Raw genomic sequence first — 9,757 nt, 5'->3', positions numbered from 1 at the left:
AATATAATTAGTTTGCTAATTATATTTCTCATGTATTATTATACTTTACACATTAAAAAACATTGTTCTGAGAAGAGGTCCAATGTTCACCAGACAGGCAGAGGGTCCAGGGCACAGAAATGGAAGGGAACCCTACCTGGGGAACAGCTGAAGACGTGTGTAAAAGATGAGTGTCATACAAAACAACACCCCAAACCCAATGGGACGTGACATTACAATGCATCCTGTTATTAAAAGATAATGTAGGACTTCCCTGGTAGTACAATAGATAAAACTCCACCTGCCAGTGCAAGAGATACAGGTTCAGTCCCTGGTCCAGGAAGATTCCACATGCCATAGGGCAACTAAGCCCATGCACCACAACTCCCGAGCCTGCATGCTGCAAATACTGAAGCCCGCATGCCCTAGAGCCTGTGCTCCACAACACGAGAAGCCACTGTAACGAGAAGGCTGTGCCTCGCAATGAAGAGTAGCACCTGTTTGTCGAAACTAGAGAAAGCCACAAAGATCTATAGCACAGCCAAAAATAAATCATTAATTAAAAAGATAATGTGATAGGAGAATGCTAGTGTGAAAAAATATTTATGGTAATAGTACGTGAAAAAAGCAGCAAACAACAAAGCCATGAGTACACACACACACACACACACACACACACACACAAACATACACAAAATAATTCTGTTTTTCTGTTTAAAAATAAGGTCAGAGGGGTAAAGGGAGCTAACCCATAATACTAACAGTGATTATTTGGCTGATGGTATTATTGGTGTTTTTTACCTTCTTGTGTTTGTCCCAATTTTCTATAGCCAACAGGTATTGCTTTTACATTAAAAAAATATTGTTTTCCTTATTTGAATTGATAAAATCCTCTTTTGAAGAGATTAATAAATAATCTTTTAGAGACCCCATGTTTAAAGGAAAAAGCTACTCAATAGAAAGTAGTTGCATGATCTTTCAAGGGCTAGGACCTAGTTAAGTGAATAGTTGGGAGCTTTTCCAGCTTTTTTTTTTTTAACACCCTGGGAGAGTGATCCCACAGTCCTGGGAAGGAGATCTATCCCTCATCTGCTTCAGGCTGCTGGTCCAGGCTGCTGCATGCATACTGGCCCCTCAGAAATGAAGAACACAAGAGGCAATTATGCCTGTTCCACTCTCCCTAACGTACAGAGTTTGCAGATGTCTGTTCTGGACCTAAAGTTTTGAAGTCTCTGCCCATGAAATTAAGGGATCAGTTCAGTTCAGTCACTCAGTCGTGTCTGACTCCGCAACCCCATGGACTGCAGCATGCAAGACTTCCTTGTCCATCACCGATTCCCGGAGCTTGCTCAAACTCATGTCCATTGAGTCAGTGATGGCATCCAACCATCTCATCCTCTGTCGTCCCCTTCTCCTCCTGCCTTCAATCTTTCCCAGCATTAGGGTCTTTTCCAGTGAGTCAGTTCTTTACATCAGGTGGCCAAAGTGTTGGAGTTTCTGCTTCAGCTTCCAATGAATATTCAGCACTGATTTCCTTTAGGATTGACTGGTTTGATCTCTTTGCAGTCCAAGGGACTCTCAAGAGTCTTCTCCAACACCACAGCTCAAAAGCACCATTTCTTCAGTGCTCAGCTTTATAGTTCATCTCCTACATCCATACCTGACTACTGGAAAAACCATGGCTTTGAATAGATGGACCTTTATCGGCCAAGTAATGTCTCTGCTTTTTACTATGCTGTCTAGGTTGGTCATGGCTTTTCTTACAAGGAGCTTCTGCTGCTACTGCTAAGTTGCTTCAGTTGTATCCGACTCTGTGTGACCCCATAGATGGCAGCCCACCAGGCTCCCCCGTCCCTGGGATTCTCCAGGCAAGAACACTGGAGTGGGTTGCCATTTCCTTCTCCAATGCATGAACGTGAAAAGTGAAAGTGAAAGTGAAGTCACTCAGTCATGTCCGACTCTTCGTGACCCCATGGACTGCAGCCTACCAGGCTCCTCCATCCATGGGATTTTCCAGGCAAGAGTACTGGAGTTGGGTGCCATTGCCTTCTCCATTACAAGGAGCAAGTGTCTTTTAATTTCATGGCTGCAGTCACCATCTGCAGTGATTTGGAGCCCTGAAAAATAAAGTCTCTCACTATTTCCATTGTTTCCCCATCTATTTACCATGAATTGATGGGATCAGATGCCATGATCTTAGTTTTTTGAGTGTTGAGGGTTTTTTAAATTAATTAATTTATTTTAATTGGAGGCTAATTACAATAATGTAGTGGTTTTTGCCATACATTGACATGAATCAGCCATGGGTGTACATGTGTCCCCCATCCTGAACCCCCCTCCCACCTGCTTCCCCATCCCATCCCTCAGGTTCATCCCAGTGCACCCACCCTGAGCACCCTGTCTCATGCATCGAACCTGAACTGGCGATCTATTTCACATATGGTAATATATATATGTTTTAATGCTATTCTCTCAAATCATCTCACCCTCACATTCTCCCATAGAGTCCAAAAGTCTGTTCTTTACATCTATGTCTCTTTTGCTGTCTACCACATAGGGTCATCATTATCATCTTTCTAAATTCCATATATATGCATTAATATACTGTATTGGTATTTTTCTATCTGATTTACTTCACTCTGTATAATAGGCTCCAGTTTCATCCACTTCATTAGAACTGATTCAAATGCATTCTTTTTAATAGCTGAGTAATATTCCATTGTGTATATGTACCACAGCTTTCTTATCCATTCGTCTGCCGATGGACATCTAGGTTGCTTCCATGTCCTAGCTATTGTAAACAGTGCTGCGATTAACATTGAATGTACATGTGTCTCTTTCAATTCTGGTTTCCTCAGTGTGTATACCTAGCAGTGGGATTGTTGGGTGTATGGGAGTTCTATTTTCAGTTTTTTAAGGAATCGCCACACTGTTCTCCATAGTGGCTGTACTAGTTTGCATTCCCACCAACAATGTAAGAGGGTTCCTTTTTCTCCACAACCTCTCCAGCATTTATTGTTTGTAGACTTTTTGATAGCAGCCATTCTGACTGGTATGAGATGGTACTTCATTGTGGTTTTAATTTGCATTTCTCTGATAATGAGTGATGTTGAGCATCTTTTCATGTGTTAGCCATCTGTATGTCTTCTTTGGAGAAATGTCTGTTTAGTTCTTTGGTCCATTTTTTGATTGGGTTGTTTGCTTTTCTGGAATTGAACTGCATGAGCTGCTTGTATATTTTTGAGATTAATTCTTTGTCAGTTGCATTGTTTGCTATTATTTTCTCCCATTCTGAAAGCTGTCTTCACCTTGCTTAGAGTTTCCTTCGTTGTGCAAAAGCTTTTAAGTTTAATTAGGTCCCATTTGTTTATTTTTGCTTTTATTTCCATTACTCTGGGAGGTGGGTCATAGAGGATCCTGCTATGATTTATGTCAGAGAGTGTTTTGCCTATGTTTTCCTTTAGGAGTTTTATAGTTTCTGGTCTTACATTTAGATCTTTAATCCATTTTGAGTTTATTTTTGTGTATGGTGTTAGAAAGTGCTCTAGTTTTCATTCTTTTACAAATGGTTAACCAATTTTCCCAGCAACACTTGTTAAAGAGATTGTCTTTTCTTCATTGTATATTCTTGCCTCCTTTGTCAAAGATAAGGTGTCCATAGGTGCATGGATTTATCTCTTGGCTTTCTATTTTGTTCCACTGATCTATATTTTTGTCTTTGTGCCAGTACCCTACTGTCTAAATGACTGTAGCTTTGTAGTATAGTCTGAAGTCAGGTAGGTTGATTCCTCCAGTTCCATTCTTCTTTCTCAAGATTGCTTTTTCTATTTGAGGCTTTTTGTATTTCCATCCAAACTGTGAAATTATTTGTTCTATTTCTCTGAAAAATACCATTGGTAGCTTGATAGGGATTGCATTGAATCTATAGATTGTTTTGTATAGTATATTCATTTTCACTATATTGATTCTTCTAATCCATGAACATGGTATATTTCTCCATCTATTTGTGTCATCTTTGATTTCTTTCATCAGTGTTTTATAGTTTTCTATATATAGGTCTTTTGTTTCTTTAGGTAGATTTATTCTTAAGTATTTTATTCTTTTCATTGCAATGGTGAATGGAATTGTTTCCTTAATTTCTCTTTCTTTTTTCTCATTGTTAGTGTATAGGAATGCAAGGGATTTCTGTGTGTTAATTTTATATCTTGCAACTTTACTATATTCATTGATTAGCTCTAGTAATTTTCAGGTGGTGTCTTTAGGGTTTTCTATGTAGAGGATCATGTCATCTGCAAACAGTGAGAGTTTAACTTCTTCTTTTCCAATCTGGATTCCTTTTATTTCTTTTTCTTTTCTGATTGCTGTGGCTAAAACTTCCAAAACTATGTTGAATAGTAGTGGTGAGAGTGGGCACCCTTGTCTTGTTCCTGACTTTAGGGGAAATGCTTTCAATTTTTCACCATTGAGGATAATGTTTGCTGTGGGTTTATCATATATGGCTTTTAGTATGTTGAGGTATGTTCCTTCTATGCCTGCTTTCTGGAGGGTTTTTACCATAAATGGATGTTGAATTTTGTCAAAGGCTTTCTTTGCATCTATTGAGATAACCATATGGTTTTATCTTTCAATTTGTTTTTCTGATGTATCACATTGATTGATTTGTGAATATTGAAGAATCCTTGCATCCCTGGGATAAAGCCCACTTGGTCATGATGTATGATCTTTTAAATATGTTGTTGGATTCTGTTTGCTAGAATTTTGTTAAGGATTTTTGCATCTATGTTCATCAGTGATATTGGCCTGTAGTTTTCTTTTTTTGTGGCATCTTTGTCTGGTTTTGGTATTAGGGTGATGGTGGTCTAATAGAATGAGTTTGGCAGTTTACCTTCCTCTGCAATTTTCTGGAAGAGTTTGAGTAGGATAGATGTTACCTATTCTCTAAATTTTTGGTATAATTCACCTGTGAAGCCATCTGGTCCTGGGCTTTTGTTTGTTGGAAGATTTTTGATTACAGTTTTTATTTCCGTGCTTGTGATGGGTCTGTTAAGATTTTCTATTTCTTCCTGGTTCAATTTTGAAAGGTTATTACTTTTCTAAGAATTGGTCCCTGGGATGGGTCTCTGTCCCTAACTCTTTTTTCTCTCTTTTTGTCTTTTATATTTTGTCCTACCTCCTTTCAAAGAGAATGGGCTGTCTTTCTGGGGGCCTGGTGTCCTCCACCAGCGTTCAGAAGTTGTTTTGTGGAAGTTGCTCAGCATTCAAATGATCTTGTGATGAATTTGTTGGGGAGAAAGTGGTCTCCCCGTCCTATTCTTCCGCCATCTTAGGGCTGCTGCCAAGTGTTGAGTTTTAAGCCCGCTTTTTCACTCTCCTCTTTCACTTTCATCAAGAGGCACTTTAGTTCTTTACTTTCTGCCATAAGGGTGGTATCATCTATGTATCTGTAGTTATTGATATTTCTCCCAGCAATCTTGATTCCAGCTTGTGCTTCTTCCAACCTAGCGTTTCTCATGATGTACTCTGCATATAAGTTAAATGAGCAGGGTGATGATATACAGCCTTGACATACTCCTTTCCCAATTTGGTACCAGTCTGTTGTTCCATGTCCAGTTCTAACTGTTGCTTCTTGACTTGCACACAGATTTCTCAGGAGGCAGGTCAGGTGGTCTGGTATTCCCATCTCTTTCAGAATTTTCCACAGTTTGTTGTGATCCACAGTCAAAGGCTTAGTCAATAAAGCAGAAGTAGATGTTTTTCTGGAACTTTTTTCCTTTTTCCATGATTCAGCAGATGTCGGCAATTTGATGTCTTGTTCCTCTGCCTTTTCTGCATCCAGCTTGAACATCTGAATGTTCATGGTTCATGTACTGTTGACGCCTGGCTTGGAGAATTTTGAACATTACTTTGCTGGCATGTGAGATGAGTGCCATTGTGCAGTAGTTTGAACATTCTATGGCATTGCCTTTCTTTGGGATTGGAATGAAAACTGACCTTTTCCAGTCCTGTGGCCAGTGTTGAGTTTTCCAAATTTGCTGGCATATTGAGTGCTGCACTTTCACAGCATCATCTTTTAGGATTTGAAATAGCTCAACTGGAATTCTGTCACCTCCATTAGCTTTGTTCATAGTGATGCTTCCTAAGGCCCACTTGACTTCACATTCCAGGATGTCTAGCTCTAGGTGAGTGATCACACCATCGTGGTTATCTGGGTCATGAAGATCTTCTTTGTATAGTTCTTCTGTGTTACTCCAGGTATCTCTTGACTTCCTACTTTTGCATTCCAGTCCCCTATGATGAAAAGGACATCTTTTTTGGGTATTAGTTCTAGAAGGTCTTGTAGGTTGTCAGGGAACTGTTCAACTTCAGCTTCTTCAGCATTACTGATCAGGGCATAGACTTGGATTACTGTGATAGTGAATGGTTTGCCTTGGAAACAAACAGAGATCATTCTGTCATTTTTGAGATTGCACCCAAGAACTGCATTTCATACTCTCTTGTTGACTATGATGGCTACTCCATTTCTTCTAATGGATTCTTGCCCACGGTAGTAGATATAATGGTCATTTGAATTAAATTCACCCATTCCAGTACATTTTAGTTCACTGATTCCTAAAATGTTGATATTCACTCTTGCCATCTCCTGTTTGACTACTTCCAATTTAGCTTGATTCATGGACCTAACATTCCAGGTTCCTATGCAATATTGTTCCTTACAGCATCAGACTTTTCTTCCATCACCAGTCACATCCACAACTGGGTGTTTTTTTTTTTTTGGCTCTGGCTCCATCTCTTCATTCTTTCTGGAATTATTGCTCCACTCTTCCCCAGTAGCACATTGGGCAGCTACTGACCTGGGAAGTTCATTTCAGTGTCATATCTTTTTGCCTTTTCATACGGTTCATGGGGTTCTCAAGGCAAGAATACTGAAGTGGTTTGCCATTCCCTTCTCCAGCAGACCATGTTTTTTTTTTTTTTTAAATTAAGGAATACCAAGACTGAAATCTGGGGCATACCAGGTGGCTGGAGCTTCCCTGGTGGCTCAGATGGTAATTTGCCTGAAATGCAAGAGAGCCGGTTTTAATCCCTGGGTTAGGAAGATCCCCTGGAGGAGGGCATGGCAACCCACTCCAGTATTCTCACCTGAAGAATCCCATGGACAGAGGAGCCTGGTGGGCTACAGTCCATGGGGTCACAAAGAGTCAGACACGACTGAGCAACTAACACTTTCAGGACTGAAACCACTTTGTGTAACAGCCCTCATCTTAATTTCACTCATGGGACCAAATTGTGTCAATATTGAAGTCATTAGCTAATTCATTTGGCACTGACCTTTAAAAATGACTTGAGCAGTAAAACAAAAACAAAAACCAACAACCCAATGGCAGAAATAACAAAATTGAACAAAGGCAATTAAAAGATTGTCTAATAGTATGTATCTAATTTTTCTACAACTTCATGATTAAGATCACCAAGTTCAATATGCAAATCAAACTCCTTTTGTTGAAACAGTTCCGCATTGCAATTCTTTCCCTTAATCTTTATCCTTTGTTTCTCCCTAGCCTATAATTTCTGGAGCATCATCTGTCAGGGGAGCGAGAGGTGATTTTACTGCATAGCAAATTATCATTATTAGCACAAGCTGCATCTGTAATGAGCTCACTCTTGCCGCTAAAAACAATTCTATTACCTGATGAGACAAAATCCCTTGGATCTGGAAATGCTGAAGAAACGGAGGGTACGGGTTCGTATGTTTTCTTATGACAACAGGGCCTTTTGTGGGGATTGTTTGAATTCTGTGGCAGTTAAAGTGCTCCTTTGGGGTCCCTTCTCTCTCTTTCTGTGGGAGAATTGACAGTTTCTCCGTATTCTGGATGTTGGGAGGGGATGCCTGTCCCCATCCCATGACTGGTGGCTCTAAACAGGATCTCAGCTATGGCTTTAACCTTGTTCCAGCATGGCTGTAAAACATGTGGCCAGGAGTCAGAGGCTCCTTGAGTTCAGATCTCAACTCTGTTGTTTTTGGTTTTTTTTCCTGGCTGTGTAACTCTGGATATTTTCCTTAATCTCTGAGCTTCATATTTCTATCTAAAAAAACTAATGATTTTATTTATTTTTTGGCTGTACTGGGTCTTCATTGCTGTGTGGGATATTCTCTAGTTTCAGTGAGTGGGGGTTATTCTCTACTTGCAATGTGCTGGCTTCTCATTGCAGTAGCTTCTCTTGTTGCTGAGAACTTGGGCTTCAGTATTTGTGGCATGAGGCCTTAGTAGTTGCCAACCCTAGGCTCTAGAGCACAGGTTCAATAGTTGTGGCCCATGGGCTTAGTTGCCTTGTGGCACGTGAGATCTTCCCGGACCAGGGATCAAACCTGTGTCTCCTGCATCAGCTGGCAGATTCTTTACCACTGAGACACCAGGGAAGCCCAGATTTCTATTTTGATAGAAACAGAAGATAACAGAAGAGCCAACCCAATTTCATGAGTTTGAAGAGATTAGGTATATAAATCTGACCCACCTATGCTCAGTAAATATTATCCCTTATCTTTGGGGTAAAGGAACTTGGGGTACATTGCTAGAGTTGACATGGATTGAGGGTGGGCAAGTGATGAGTCCACATACTGGGTTCTCAATGGAAGAGGGTTCAGAACCTAGGGCTCCTGACCCCTAGTGAAGTGCTCTTTTCACTGCTGTCCTTTTCTTCCAGGCATTCTAACCCTGCAAGGCAGGCAGAACAGATGTGATTGGCCAAAAATAAAACAGCAGCAGATGCCTCATTAATATGCTTGCTCACGTCAGATTCTGGTCCTTTACCTGGAATAGCTTACTTAATTAGTATTGTTGTTGTTTAGTCGCTCAGTCGGACTCTTAGTTACCCCAGTGGACTGTAGCCTGCCAGGCTTCCCTGTCCATGGGATTTCCCAGGCAAGAATACTTAAGTGGGTTGCCATTTCCTCCTCCAGGGGATCTTCCTGACCCAAGGATTGAACCCCATCTCCTTCATTGGCAGCATTGGCAGGTGGGTTCTTTACTATTGATCCACCAGGGAAGCTCTTAATTAATACCACTTAGTATATATACTTTCATTTAACAGATGAGGAAACTGAGGCACACAAAAGTTAAACAATTCACTCAGGGCCATTTTTCCCAGAAAAAAAATGCCAGTGGCCATTCAAAGGCAGCTGATCTATCCCCGACAAAAGTCGCATGTCAGTATTTGGATTCAAACTGGGCTTGTCTGGATTCTCCAAAGACTGAGAAGAAGCATATGCCCGTCCCCCCTTTCCTGACCAGCATAGGGAACCACCAGGAACAGGCACCAAGTACTCCATGACCTAGAGGAGCTGGCCACCCAGCCCCAGGGTCTTCAGGCCTTGTTTCTCATTTGTGTTCCCCTGAGGGTCACACCAAAGGCAGCTTTCCCCAGGTCTCTCTTGTCTGCCTTGGACGCACCCTGCTGCCCTCCACACTCCCAGACTCCAGCTTCAGTTGACCTCAAATCACTCCTATTTGCTTAAGCTCAATCCAATTTTGGCACGTGCTCTTAAATTAGTTTAAGAGCATTTCAGACTAATTTTATGATTTGTGTGCACATTTATCATATCTGCAACCTTGTAACGTTTTATTTCCCTCGGTTGTCCTTTTCCTCCTTTTACCTACCTTTGAACATTTTGAAGACCAGGGTCTTGGAGAAGGAAATGGCAACCCACTCCAGTATTTTTGCCTGAAGAATCCCACAGACAGAGGAGGCTGGTGGGCTATAGTCCATTAGGTCACAAAGA

The sequence above is a fragment of the Bubalus bubalis genome, chromosome 23 (assembly GCF_019923935.1).
Source record: "Bubalus bubalis isolate 160015118507 breed Murrah chromosome 23, NDDB_SH_1, whole genome shotgun sequence".
Classification (NCBI taxonomy): domain Eukaryota; kingdom Metazoa; phylum Chordata; class Mammalia; order Artiodactyla; family Bovidae; genus Bubalus; species Bubalus bubalis.
This window is presented reverse-complemented; position numbering follows the sequence as displayed.